The sequence below is a fragment of the Lissotriton helveticus genome, chromosome 5_1 (genome assembly GCF_964261635.1).
Source record: "Lissotriton helveticus chromosome 5_1, aLisHel1.1, whole genome shotgun sequence".
In the NCBI taxonomy this organism is placed as follows: Eukaryota; Metazoa; Chordata; class Amphibia; order Caudata; family Salamandridae; genus Lissotriton; species Lissotriton helveticus.
Genome location: NC_136065.1, coordinates 771,059,575 through 771,073,107, shown reverse-complemented (window position 1 = coordinate 771,073,107; position 13,533 = coordinate 771,059,575). Strand labels below are relative to the sequence as shown.

The following is a 13,533-nucleotide window of genomic DNA, read 5'->3' as shown; positions in this document are numbered from 1 at the left end:
ACACATAACCCGGTATTTGTTTCTTAAGAAGAGCACAGGGAGCATTTGTTCGTTTTTGGTAAAGAACCAAAGTTATTTATATCTGCCCCAGTGGACGCGGTCTACTGTTGTGAGCACAGCATCTGGTGAGGTATTCTTCTACTTACAGGTTAAGTCGACGCTGCACCTTATCCGTTTGGAACCCTTCCTCGTCCTTTTCTTTCCTTGTTCTCTGTTTAGATTGCAGGCAGCTCGGGTAGTAGGAGGCGGTAGTGAAATGGCGGGCAACGGAAAGGGGAGGGAATATAGGTGGAAGGGGCTGCCCCTGCGAGTACAGCGGTTTTAACAGGCCAGTCCATTTCATACGTAGGGAAATTATCAGTTCCCTGTTTTTATTTGGTAAATTTATAGCGCCCTTTAGTTCGAAAAGTTTAACATGAATTGTTCACTAAAATGCAAAGTATCATCATGACTTCAGAACTCCGCAACTCCCAAATAAACTTATACGAAGACGAGAATAAACACATTGTTAAAGTGAGATGCAGCTAATGTAGACACCTACCTGACTAATATTTTATCGGCATGACTACTAATATTGGTGCCTAAGAAAGTAAAAGACACTGAAAAAAAACCCAGCACTAGCCATTTCCCCCTAAATTATTAAACTAAATATAAAAAGAGATCAAAAACATTTTAGGACCGTCGAAACTATCTTTGAATTATTTCGAAAGCAAAGATGGGTCTTTGCTAAACTCCAGATTTTCAGCACATGAACACACGGCTGTGTGTATTTTTCTTGAGAAAAGGTGGCAAACTCAGACGCAAAGAGATACAATATAAAATGTTCTAGCTATCACATCAATAATTTTCAATTCTTTTAAGGACATGGATTATGCTTCGCTTTCTTTATCTACTGAACACAGCAGCAATGTAACATAAAGAAACAAGCATTGAAAATGCAATAGGTCTCGCAATAGAAGAGTTTAACATTTTTCGTTTTGCAAATGGATGAGTGGCGTTGCGTGGATGAGTGGCGTTGCGTGGATGAGTGGCGTTGCGTGGATGAGTGGCGTTGTTTGTGTGAGTGGCGTTGTTTGTGTGAGTGGCGTTGCGTGTGTGAGTGGCGTTGCGTGTGTGAGTGGCGTTGCGTGTGTGAGTGGCGTTGCGTGTGTGAGTGGCGTTGCGCGTGTGAGTGGCGCTGTTGTTTGAGTGGCGCTGTTGTTTCAGTGGCGTTGCGTGTGTGAGTGGCGTTGCATGTGTGAGTGGCGTTGCGTGGTTGAGTGGCGTTGCGTTGTTGAGTGGCGTTGCATGTGTGAGTGGTGTTGCGTGGATGAGTGGCGTTGCCTGTGTGAGTGGCGTTGCGTGTGTGAGTGGCGTTGCGTGTGTGAGTGGCGTTGCGTGTGTGAGTGACGTTGCGTGGCTGAGTGGCGTTGCGTGGGTGAGTGGCATTGCGTGGGTGAGTGGCGTTGCGTGGTTGAGTGGCGTTGCGTGGGTGAGTGGCGTTGCGTGTGTGAGTGGCGTTGCGTGTGTGAGTGGCGTTGCGTGTGTGAGTGGCGTTGCGTGGTTGAGTGGCGTTGCGTGGTTGAGTGGCGTTGCGTGGTTGAGTGGCGTTGCGTTGTTGAGTTGCGTGTGTGAGTGGCGTTGCGTGTGTGAGTGGCGTTGCGTGGCTGAGTGGCGTTGCGTGGCTGAGTGGCGTTGCGTGGGTGAGTGGCGTTGCGTGGGTGAGTGGCGTTGCGTGGGTGAGTGGCGTTGCGTGGGTGAGTGGCGGTGTGTGTGTGAGTGGCGTTGTGTGTGTGAGTGGCATTGCGTGGTTGAGTGTCTCGTCTTCATAAACGTTGGACAGAGTAGCGGATTGCCTCGTTGACAAAGGCCACATAAATTAGACAAACGGAAATCCAGGTAAGCACACACTGACACGGGAACTGAACAGAAAAAGACAAGCATGCACATGCATTAAAGGACATACACACAAGCCTATGAAAACACATACAATGCTAAACTAAAGCACTAGTTAGTCAGATGAGACGTTATGCAAACCTTCTTTACACAGTAATCCCGCACCAAAATTAAATAGCAGGGCTAGATTTTCCTAGAGGTTAGAGAAGCTATGTGGCCTTTAATTGAGATAGATGGCCGCGTATGACAACTCCATGCTTGTTCTGGAGTGGTTTATTGTCCCAGGAGAGCCGCAGAGTCTCATGTGAAGCAGAGGGTTGAGGAGTGTCCGCATTTTGGCAGCCCCTTTATAACAAGCATGAGATGGGACCCGAAAACACTGGAATGAGAAGGGGCTGAAAGGAGCTAGTGACAGAGTTCAACTGGAGGAGAGGTGGGCAAAAACAATGAAAAGGTGGACAAGGGAGGAGAGAAGGAAAGGTGACAGAGAACTGCTGGAGGAGCAAAGAGGAGAAAAGAAATGCGACACGGCGGGCAGGGGAGGGGGCGGAGCGGGTAAAAAAAAAAACAAGACGGAGGGAAAGGCAGATAAGGGGAGGGGGGAGGAGAAATGCGACACGGCGGGCAGGGGAGGGGGCGGAGCGGGGAGAGGGTGTGAACAAATATGTTTACTCACAAGTTAAGTAATTTCACTCCATACCTTCTGGTGCTAGCACATACAATTACATTAAGAATATTACAGTGAGTGGATTGATTTTGTTACGGTAATTTTAGCAACATATCATCTTCGAGCAGCGTTTTCACTAGACTTCAATGGAATTAACAATATTTGAGGATTCTGTCAATTATTCAATCGTTTTAAGGTCTGTTTCTTTCTGATGTAAACAACGAGAACACTAGCAAAGGAGTAAAACGTGATGTGTGCGAGTGATTAATCAATGCTTGTACTGCGTCTGTGTGGTGTTTCCTGGTGCGTGTCTGTCCGTTTTCCCGTGCATTTGCAGGTAAAGGGAGCTTAACCCCAAGCATGAGATGGGACCCAAAAACACTGGAATGAGAAGGGGCTGAAAGGAGCTAGTGACAGAGTTCAACTGGAGGAGAGGTGGGCAAAAACAATGAAAAGGTGGACAAGGGAGGAGAGAAGGAAAGGTGACAGAGAACTGCTGGAGGAGCAAAGAGGAGAAAAGAAATGCGACACGGCGGGCAGGGGAGGGGGCGGAGCGGGTAAAAAAAAAAACAAGACGGAGGGAAAGGCAGATAAGGGGAGGGGGGAGGAGAAATGCGACACGGCGGGCAGGGGAGGGGGCGGAGTGGGGAGAGGGTGTGAAAGCAGCAGGGGACTGGAGTGCGGCTGAGGGAACTGATGTGCACGCGCTTTTAAGCTCAATGAGCATGCGCATTGAGCTTAAAAGTCACGGGCACTGCAAGGAATCGCCACGATTCCTTGCAAGTTAGTTAAAGAGTGGTTAAGCCCCAATAGTCTCGCAAGCTCGATGCGCATGCGCATCGACAGGCGAGACCTAAAAACACTACATTTCCCATGAGCCCCACATCCCATATTCCACTAATCAGGCCCCACACAACCCCTATATAACGTCCTGGAACCATTTATCCTTCCTCTTTCTTTGCGATACCAGTGATGAAGCGGGGGGGGGGGTCATGTAATATCCCACACAGCGCAGGATTTACGTATAAGCTACACAACCTATAGCTTGGGTCCCCCACTTTCTTGGGGGCCCCCCCAAAATATTATTAGTCCCAATGCTGCACGTCCAGGATGTCCCATACTCTTCACCCAATTTTTTTAGCGCGTCTTTTCGAAGAACAAAGCGCTATTTGCCTAGGGCAGGGCAGGGTCTCCAACTCCAACTGGTCAATCGCGAGCTACCGGTAGTAGCTCGCCGACCCTCTGACAGTAGCTCGCGCTGCTATCTAATTATTGAGACGTCATATAAGGCTTTATAAGCATTGTATTTTGTAATCCTTCATTGTCTTTCACAGCTATCATCGCCCTTGCCCGCCCCCACACAAACCAGCTGCCCTGATTGGCTGAAGTGAGCTTAGCTGGGGCGGGGCGGGCTGAAGAACGTGATGTTCTTCCTCTTAGTCATGCGCCTCCTGTCATTTCTGGGCTGGCACCGCGATTTGCAGCCTGAAACAGTACATCGCAGCCTGGAACCGCACTTCGCATTTGTTTTAGATCTGGGCCTCCCGGAGCAGCTGTGAGTTAAGTGGGCCCCTAATCAAGCAGTTGCAGAGTCTGTAAAATCGGGCAGTTATGAGGCAAGTGGGCCTCTATCTCTGCCGTAGCAGCGTTGATAAAATCGAAGGAATGCCTGAAAGGCCCCTTGATCTTAACGTTGGCTGCCTCTGTGCTTTAGATCTGCCTTCAGTAATAGAGCGCAGGGGCAGGCAACGTTAAAATTAAAAGTCCTTTTAGGTACTGGGCATACAATGTTAAATGCAAGTTTCTTGCCTGCACTAATCCGCTTTCACTGACTTAACCACGCTTTCATTTGCCTTTGCGTAGTAGTCGGTGAAAGCGGCTCAGTGCATGCAAGTACCTTGGATTTTAACATCGGCTGCCATGCTTTAAGGAATAAAGCATGGTGGAAGCAGAGGTTAACATCAAAGGTCCTTACAGCCAGGCACTTTCCGTTAACACGGTGGCCGCCAATGTTAAATCCAAAGTGCTTGCCTGCTCTTATAATTTGTTATTATTACATATATATTTGAAAGAACTGGACATTAAAAAATACATATTATTTTGTTTTGATTGTATTAAATTATGACTCAAGATAAATTATGTTCCCTCAGTCTCATGTGCATAGAAAGCGACAAACTACGCAGTTTATCATTTGATGATGTCATCAGTGACTTTGCTCTGGCAAAGGCAAGAAAGAAAATATTTTAGTTTAATATAATTCCGTAATCCTTATAACATGTTTCAAGAGATTAGATAATAAGCCTTTGTAAATTGTGCCTTTTAAAAGAACTTTTGTTTCTTTTTACCAGAGTTTGCATTTTTAAGTTTGTTATGTATAAAAATGATTTTAAGTTAAAGATTTATTATTTCACTATCAATATACTTCTTAATTGTATTTCAGTTTAACCCTCTAGGTATCCGAAAATAATATTTGTCACTGACATAGTCACATAGAATATCTGGACTTATAAAGGGCCCCATATTTCAAATAGCTTAGGGCCTTATTAAGTCTAAATCCGGCGCTGATCCCACACTAACCTCTACATTTCCATAGGAAACGTAAATACTATAATGAGGGGCCCATAGGTCATTAGCCTTTCTGTTAGCAATAGCAATATCAAAGGTCCTCCAATGGATCTTTGGTAGAGCTAAAAGGAAAAAGTAGAGAAATCAGAGAACTATTCCTTCATGAGGACCTTTAATGAAGAAACAGCTATTCCATAAAATACACCACAAATACATCAATAATATAACAAATGTTATCCTAAAAATTTCATGATTCAGGAAATAACGACAGACTCTATTTTTTCTAGGTACATTTTGGTATTATTTCAGAAAATATGAATGGTCATACATAAATACAAATCATAAGATAACACTTTGTTCACAATATTACAGGTAAAACATCACAGCAGTTATCACTAACAGAGTAAATCAGAGATTACCAAACTCAGGTGAGAAATAAGGGAGGAAAAGAGGGAAACAAGGAACATCAGGGTAACCACAGTACAGCTACCTCTCGGTATTTAGATAAAACTAATGCACAGCGTGCAATTAGTCAAGAAAACTATCTTCATGGCTGTTACAAGAAGGAGATTCCACAAAAGTAGAAGTATATCCAGAAAGGTAAGTTTATTTCAGTATACAGCTCCACCCAGTTCGCGATGCGTCTGTCGTGTCTCTGCAGTGGGCGCCAGCCAGCAAATCACACTCGGGACACAGGTTGGTTATTTACTACTTCTTTTATTTACTTTCTCTGGGCTGCTGGTCACATACACGTCCGTCCCTGTGCCCGTCCTGGTCAGTCTGCTGTCCTTCCTGTCCCTAGCCGGATGTGGTGTCCGGTGACCTGGTCACCTCCCTCATGACCCACAGGGTCCTAGTGTCCCCATGTCCTGTCGCCGTATCTGTCGGGTGACGACATCTCTCCCTTTGTTGCAAACAAATGTTCATAGTACAGTTCTACTGATCAGTTCCGCCCCCTCCCCCTTTACAGCATTTGCTCATCGTCGTGGTGAGAGAGAGAGAGAGAGAGAGAGAGAGAGAGAGAGAGAGAGAGAGAGAGAGAGACAGTCCATCTGTCTGGTCGACCCGTCTCCCCAGTCTCTGAATCCTACGTTTCATCACTTAGTCTCTTTGTCCCCTTGCACTCCCCTTTTGGTCGCTGTTCTCCACCATCAGCTTCTGCTTCTGTTTGTTGGTTGTCCTCCTTCTGCTCTCCGCTTGCCAGCCTCTCTTCATCTGCTTCTAGCTCCTTGCCGTGTGCCCAATGGTGTGGGCCAGCTGGCGCCATCTCCGTTGTCTCCTCTCTTTCTACGGCCGCCCTTTGTTGTGTTTGTTCCTTCAGTGATTCTTTTTCGTTCTCTTCCTCTTTCTCTGGTCCCTGCGTCTTCTCGTTGCTTGCTCTCAGTGCATCTTTCACTTTTTCTGTGTCATATGTCATGGTTATGAGACCCATTGTTTGGGCGGTGCTGTTGCTCAGCAGGCATGGTCCTGGGACATCGCCTTTCAACACATGGACGTACTCTTTGTTCTTTTTGTCTTTATGTCTCAGTTCCTCTGTGAACTTTCCCAGGCTTGTTACCGGTTCCTTTGACCCCCAGGTGAAAATCTTCACCCTGTACGCTCTCAGTGTCGGCTTGGCTTCCATCTTCTCGTACTCTGATGCACACATGACATTGCATGTTGCACCACTGTCCAGTACAAATTCCGCTTCATGTGCTCCTACTCCTATCTTTGCCAAGTCCGTCTTTTCTTGGGTGTTTCTGCCTGTTGGGTGTGTTGTTTCTCCTTTTTCGTCTCCCCCACTCAGTTCTGTGTGAACCACCGACATGTGGTATAGTCTTTCCACTTTCTCTTCGTCCTCTTCTTCGCCTGACCCTCGTGATGAACTTCTCCTTTCTCTGTCGACATACCTGACGTGTCTAGTCGTCGACTCTTGTTGTCTTCCGGTTCTTCCTCTGTCATCTCTTAATTGTACGCCTTGGCACATGCTGGCGTAGTGGTTTCTTCCATTACATCTTTTGCACGTCTGGCCAAACGCTGGGCACGGGCCTCTGTGTGGAAATTCCATTCCACACCTGTAGCATGTTCTTTCAGGTTGTCTCCTCTCTGTTTCTTCCCTCCAGTCATTCTTCCACCGGCCTGTGCGATATTTGTTTGTCATGAGGTGTGCGTTTTCGATTTCGACGTTCTTCCCTCTTTCCATTTCTTTGGCATGTTCTGTTGCTCTCGCCTCTGCTCTCGCCAGTGACAGGATGTTTTCCAATGAGGTCGGTTCTTTTAGTATTCTTGCCCTGAATCCTGTGTCACGACAGCCTTCAATGATCCGTAGCCTTATTGCTTGTTCGTTGTCGAACTTGTCGAACTCACAATGTGTCACCAATTTTCTCAGCCTTGTCGCAAAGTCATCCAATGTCTCGTCCACTTGTTGACACGCAATAGTAAATGTATATCGTTCGAAGTCAACATTCCGTTGTGGGTCAAATTTGGCCATTAGGCATTTCTTTAACTTCTCATATGTCTTTGTTTCTTCTGTTGGCAGTGTCACCAGAAGTTCTTCGACGTCATCCCCTGCTAAGTTCAGGAGTAACCCTAATCTCTTTCCGTCTGTTACATCTGTTGCTTCCATATATCTTTCAAACCGTCTGATCCACTTCTCCCATCTAATTCCAATTTGTGGCTCCGATAAGTTGAATGGCAGGGGCCTCCTGTATTGTGCGCTGGGCTTTGGGTCTGCCATTCTTGCCTTTATGTGCTCTTTCCTCTTTCTGTTCTTTTGCTCCTTTGTGCGTTGTTCTATGTTTCTTTTGCTCTTTGTCTTTTCTTCTTTTTTTTTACGTCTCTTTTCTCTTTTCTTTCTTTCTCTTTATCTTCTTTTCTCTTTTCTTTCTTTCTTTCTCTTTATCTTCTTTTCTCTTTTTTCTCTTGATCTTCTTTTCTCTTTTCTTTCTTTCTTTCTCTTTATCTTCTTTTCTCTTTTTTCTCTTTATCTTCTTTTCTCTTTTCTTTCTTTCTCTTTATCTTCTTTTCTCTTTCTGTTCCTTTTATTTCTCCTTTTTAATCCTTTGCTTCACTTTATTTAGCCTCTTCTCCGCTTTCTTAGTCCTTTTTCCTTTCTTCTCGATCTTTTCCTTATGTTCTTGCTTGTTTTTCAGTTTTGCCTGGCCTTAATATGGCCGCCCTGTTGGTTTCTATGGTGTTTCTTTATTGTGTCCCTTTTTCAAGATGGCCGCCGCTCTTCTCGCGAGATTTCGCGATCGAAATCTCACTCGCCTGACTCAAAAATGGCCGCTTCCCCGATCTCGCCTCTGATTGGCCCAGCCGCCTGATCTCAAAATGGCCACCGAGACTCTCGCGAGAGCTCGCGCCTCTATTTTGAGATCACGCGTTCCTTCGCGCTTACCGCAGTTTGCTGGTGATTCTTCAGAAGCAGTTGGGTGGGCTCCGATGTCGCTCCTTTCCTCCTTTATTTCTTGTACATCCAGGGTGGGCACCTGGTTCTTCCTGATGGCGCCGTCGATCACTTCCTCGTCGATGCACACGTCGGCTCGTTTCTCTTCGTCGCCAGTTGTCGTGTCTCTGCAGTGGGCGCCAGCCAGCAAATCACACTCGGGACACAGGTTGGTTATTTACTACTTCTTTTATTTACTTTCTCTGGGCTGCTGGTCACATACACGTCCGTCCCTGTGCCCGTCCTGGTCAGTCTGCTGTCCTTCCTGTCCCTAGCCGGATGTGGTGTCCGGTGACCTGGTCACCTCCCTCATGACCCACAGGGTCCTAGTGTCCCCATGTCCTGTCGCCCTATCTGTCGGGTCACGACAGCGTCCAGTCAGCAGACAGCCCAACAGTGACTGAAGAAACGTTGAAGGCCCTCCGATGAGTGGACACACCGCACGAGAACAATACATTCAAGAAACAACATGTACGTGCGCAGCACAAGAACAATACATTCAAAAGGAAACACCACGTGCGTGCATCGTGCGGAGCCCCATTTGATGCACACACGATGTACAATGACAACTCACTGCCACACCACCTTCCCCCTTACAATAACAAAATACAAATGAACACATAAAAACCTAAGATCCTTAGAATCTTACAAAATCCTCAAATTTCTTAGGAACTCTAATGTTTCTGCCACGAGAAGAACATAAAGCAACATTTTGTACATTAGAGTGGACATTAGAATGAACGTTAGAATGGGTCTGGGTGGAGACTCTCGATCGTCGTCAAATGTTACAAGAAGGAGATTCCACAAAAATAGAAGTATATCCAGAAAGTTAAGTTTATTTCAGTATACAGCTCCACCCAGTTCGTGATGCGTCCAGTCAGCAGACAGCCCAACGGTCACTGAAGAAACGTTGAAGGCCCTCCGCTGAGTGGACACACTGCACGAGAACGATACATTCAAGAAACAACATGTACGTGCGCGGCACGAGAACAATACATTCAAGAAACAACATGTACGTGCGCAGCACGAGAACAATACATTCAAAAGGAAACACCATGTGCGTGCATCGCGCGGAGCCCCACGCGATGCACACACGATGCACAATGACAACTCACTGCCACAACGGCAGTAGGAGAAAAGTGTGGGCAGTATCACCAGCCTATGATGTGCAAAGCCTCTAGTGAGAAGTTTTCCGCTGTCAGGATTGCCAGCCAGATCAGGAATAAGCACAACACAGCATACAGCATACCACGGATGCAGGACAGGACTGTTCCCATGAGGCACAGGGTCAAGATTGATTTGCATATGGCCATGTCTGACCTGGGGTGGCGTGGTGAGCAAAATAACGATGGATTAAACCCAGATCTGTGACTGGGGGTGAATGTTTTGCCATTGTGCAACATTCCGTCCATCATCTTGTGTGTTTTGCTGTTCGCCCTATGTGGGAAGGGTATGCCCAGATGTGGGTCCTGTGCTCACTACGCCACTGAAGTCAAGCTTCCAGGCTGATGACAGCTGATAGCCAGAAACCGGTCCTAGGATGCTTGATTCCGGTCCAGGGAAGACATGGCTTGGCAGTTCGGGCTGGACTGTGCCCATGAGGCACAGGGTCAAGACTGATTTGCATATGGCCATGTCTGAACTAGGGTGGTGTGGTGTGGTGAGCAAAATAACAATGGATTAAACCCAGATCTGTGACTGGGGGTGAATGTTTTGGCATTGTGCAACATTCCGTCCATCATCTTGTGTGTTTTGCAGGACAGGTCACCAGAATATGAACGAGTAGATGATAATTTTTCCACCAGCGTCTTTATACTGACTTCACAACTTTGTTACACTAGGTTAGCAACTCTCCTAAACCCTACAAATCACTCTCATTGGTCAGAACTAAGGGAAGCAAACATCTCCTAACGATGACTTGACACATTTCTCTAAACAGTCTTTGTCTAAAATTGTATAACTTCCCAGAGAGGAAGCAGAAAATTACAATGATATATTTTGTAACTACATAGCAACAGTTTCATTCTTAATCCTCGCCTAGACAGGAAAGAGTCATACTATTCTCACCTCTCTAAGGATGTAAATGTTATTCTTTACAGGGACATCAGGAAACAACGTGAAAAGAAACAAAGGAGCACGGAAGCACTTCCTACATGTTTTAGCAATGAAAGACAGAGAGAAAAGAAAAATCTTTCTACATTTCTAAGCCTACACTACTTTCACAAAGCATAAAAGTGCTTTCTTGTGCTTGTGCTTGAATATTCTTGCATTTCAGGAAACATAACAATAATATTAGACGCACAAATTAATCATTTCTTCTCATTCTATTATTATTTATAACTCTATAAAGAAATCCATTCTACATGTTTTATTTTGACTTTTAAAAATGCGTACAGCCTTGCACATTTTCGGACGTACCTTTTAAATCTTCACGTTTCAGTAATTTCGGTTTTCACACGCATAAGTAATTTATTAAAGCACACACATGGGTGGATTTTCCAGAGCAGATTTTATTAGCAAAAAATCATGCTTCATCAATCCCCCATTTGATGGTATCCCAAACCATCACAACAATAAACGAAAGAGGGACCCTGAAAAAGTTAAATGAGTGGGGAAGAACCAGAGAAATAGTAACTATCAATACACACAAAACTTCCCTCACACATGTAAATCTAACTTTGGCAATAAGTCCATAAATCGGAAAAACCCACAGTCCAAAATTATTTTTATAGAAGAATTTTTAGTTCATTTATTTATCAAAATATATCTTTCTTCCTGATTTTCTATTCATTTTTCTTCATTTTCATATGCAATGCATACAACATCACGAGAATTCAATAAAACAAAACAAAGCAAAAGCCTAGCACAATGATATTGTAGGGTACCTATTTGTAAATCTACACGCAACCACCACATAAGGAAAAACCAACAATAACTAACAATGAACTGAACAAAACAAATTATAACAGGATACAGTACATAAAACAAGAACAAAAGCGAACAAAAAAAAGAAGCGATGAAGCACGTTTCAGGGATCCCATGAACCGCCTGTGCTCATCTAATTTTTACTTGCATTGGATTTTATCCCAAGCTAAAGTTTTATTGTGAACGAAGCCCAGTATCTATCTGAATACGTTTCTACAGCCAAAATGATGATTATCTGTAATATAAATAATTTGCGCCCTGAGAAGGAGCTTGTTGATATACATGAGATCTCCGAAAAGCGCGACAGCGCTTCTTTTTCAGTATCATTGTGCTGGGCTTTTGCTTTGTTTTATTTTATTGAATCCTTGTAATGTCGTATGCATTGCATATGAAAATGAAGAAAATGCATAGAAAATCAGGAAGAAAGATATATTTTGATAAATAAATGAACTAAAAATTCTCCTATAAAAATAATTTTGGTCTGTGGGTTTCTTCAATTTATGGAATTATTGCCAATGTTAGATTACATGTGTGAGGGAAGTTTTGTGTGTATTGATAATGCCAAACCATCACACCAACCCATATCAGATTACTATCTGATAATGAACAATCAGAATGCAGTAATTCTCATTTGTTTCAACCTAACACCCTCTATATCCTTCAAGGCATCATAATAAATCCCTCTTCGATCTTCCATTTATATTTCTTCTCTTTTCCTTTGTCTTGCTCGTTGTTTTCCCTCAGTAGCTTACTCTTACAACACTTATAAAGCAGTATTATCATTAGTATGCTTGTAGCAATAGCAATTATCAGTGTTAGTATCCTCCCTAATAAGCTATTAGAAAGAAAAAAAAACGCTACATATGGAAGAAATACTCTTACCAATTTTCTCCCATGCACCATCAACCTTCAGTTTTGACAGATCATCTTGTAAATGAGTAATGTTACTAATATATCCCTCTAAATCCTTAGACTTGTCAGGGGTATAAGTGCAACATTTTTGAATCGTTAACATACTACAGACGCCGCCTTCTTTTGGCAATAGTACATCTAAGGCAAGTCTAGTCTGTAAAACCATGGTCCTCATAGCAACCATTTCAGAATCAACCATCAAGAACCCTCTAGCGGTATCCATAGATAAATGATCAACCACTGTAGACAATTTTTGAATTTTCTGTGAATTTAGAATAACCCAAACTGAAGGTATCAATGCACCAAATATATCCCCAATTATTTCAGCAGCTCTCAAATCCCTTTTACTCTGAGCTAGTTGCTTTTCATTGGTTCCTTGTTCATCATTCACGTTTTAAATCTTAGGAAAACCAATTCCCTTATAACAACATCCATACCAATGTGGTGGCAACCTATAATAGGCATTTTTACCACAAATGAAGTAAACCCCAGGGTAAACAGGATCTGTACCACTCTTTATTCCCCAACCACCAGTAATTAAGAAAGTGTGCTCACATTCACTGGAACCAACAAAATGACTATTAAAATCTGTTTTCTGCCTTAGTATGCAAAGATTTCCCCTATGGGGCAAATCCAGAGCCATTGCAGCATAAGTCTCAGTCTTCTGATAATTTCCTTCTTTATGCGCCCATGGAGGCGCTGTACTCTTCTGTCCAGCAGCCCTACGTTTGAACTCTCTACGTCTATCTTCTACAGAATTTATGAAGTCAATCTCTACACTGCGTAACCTAGGTAAAATTATGTCTAGGCGGATAAACTGTATATATCGTTTTAATAGTGTGAAAAAACTGTCCCAAATATTCTGCATCCTTAACGCTAGATACTATATTCACATTATTTCTGATAGGAATTTCTGAAACGCTAAGTCATACTTTGAGTAATAATGTTGAAAACCCCCTTTAGCATAAAATAGACTAGTTAGTACACTACACGATATATCATATGTTAGTGGTAAGTGGTGGTACGTTATACCCTCATACACAGACGTAGGTAATTGCATGCAGACATAACAAGCTCTCGCATCCATTAGATCTACATACTCATAAAGCAATTTTGTAAAAACATTTAACGAATATTCACCAATGGATTTATCCAAATGTAA

The 13,533-nt window shown here is 43.7% G+C and overlaps 1 protein-coding gene across 1 annotated transcript in view; it reads right to left on the bottom strand.

Annotated features, from left to right (window-relative positions):
- The window catches only part of MACROH2A2 (macroH2A.2 histone), an 82,378-nt gene extending 82,094 nt beyond the window's left edge, over positions 1 to 284 (bottom strand). Inside the window, exon 1 of the mRNA XM_078643242.1 lies at positions 147 to 284. The gene's annotated coding sequence lies outside the window, so the exon portion shown is untranslated. The remainder of the gene's footprint in view (positions 1 to 146) is intronic.
- Positions 285 to 13,533: the final 13,249 nt, after the last annotated feature.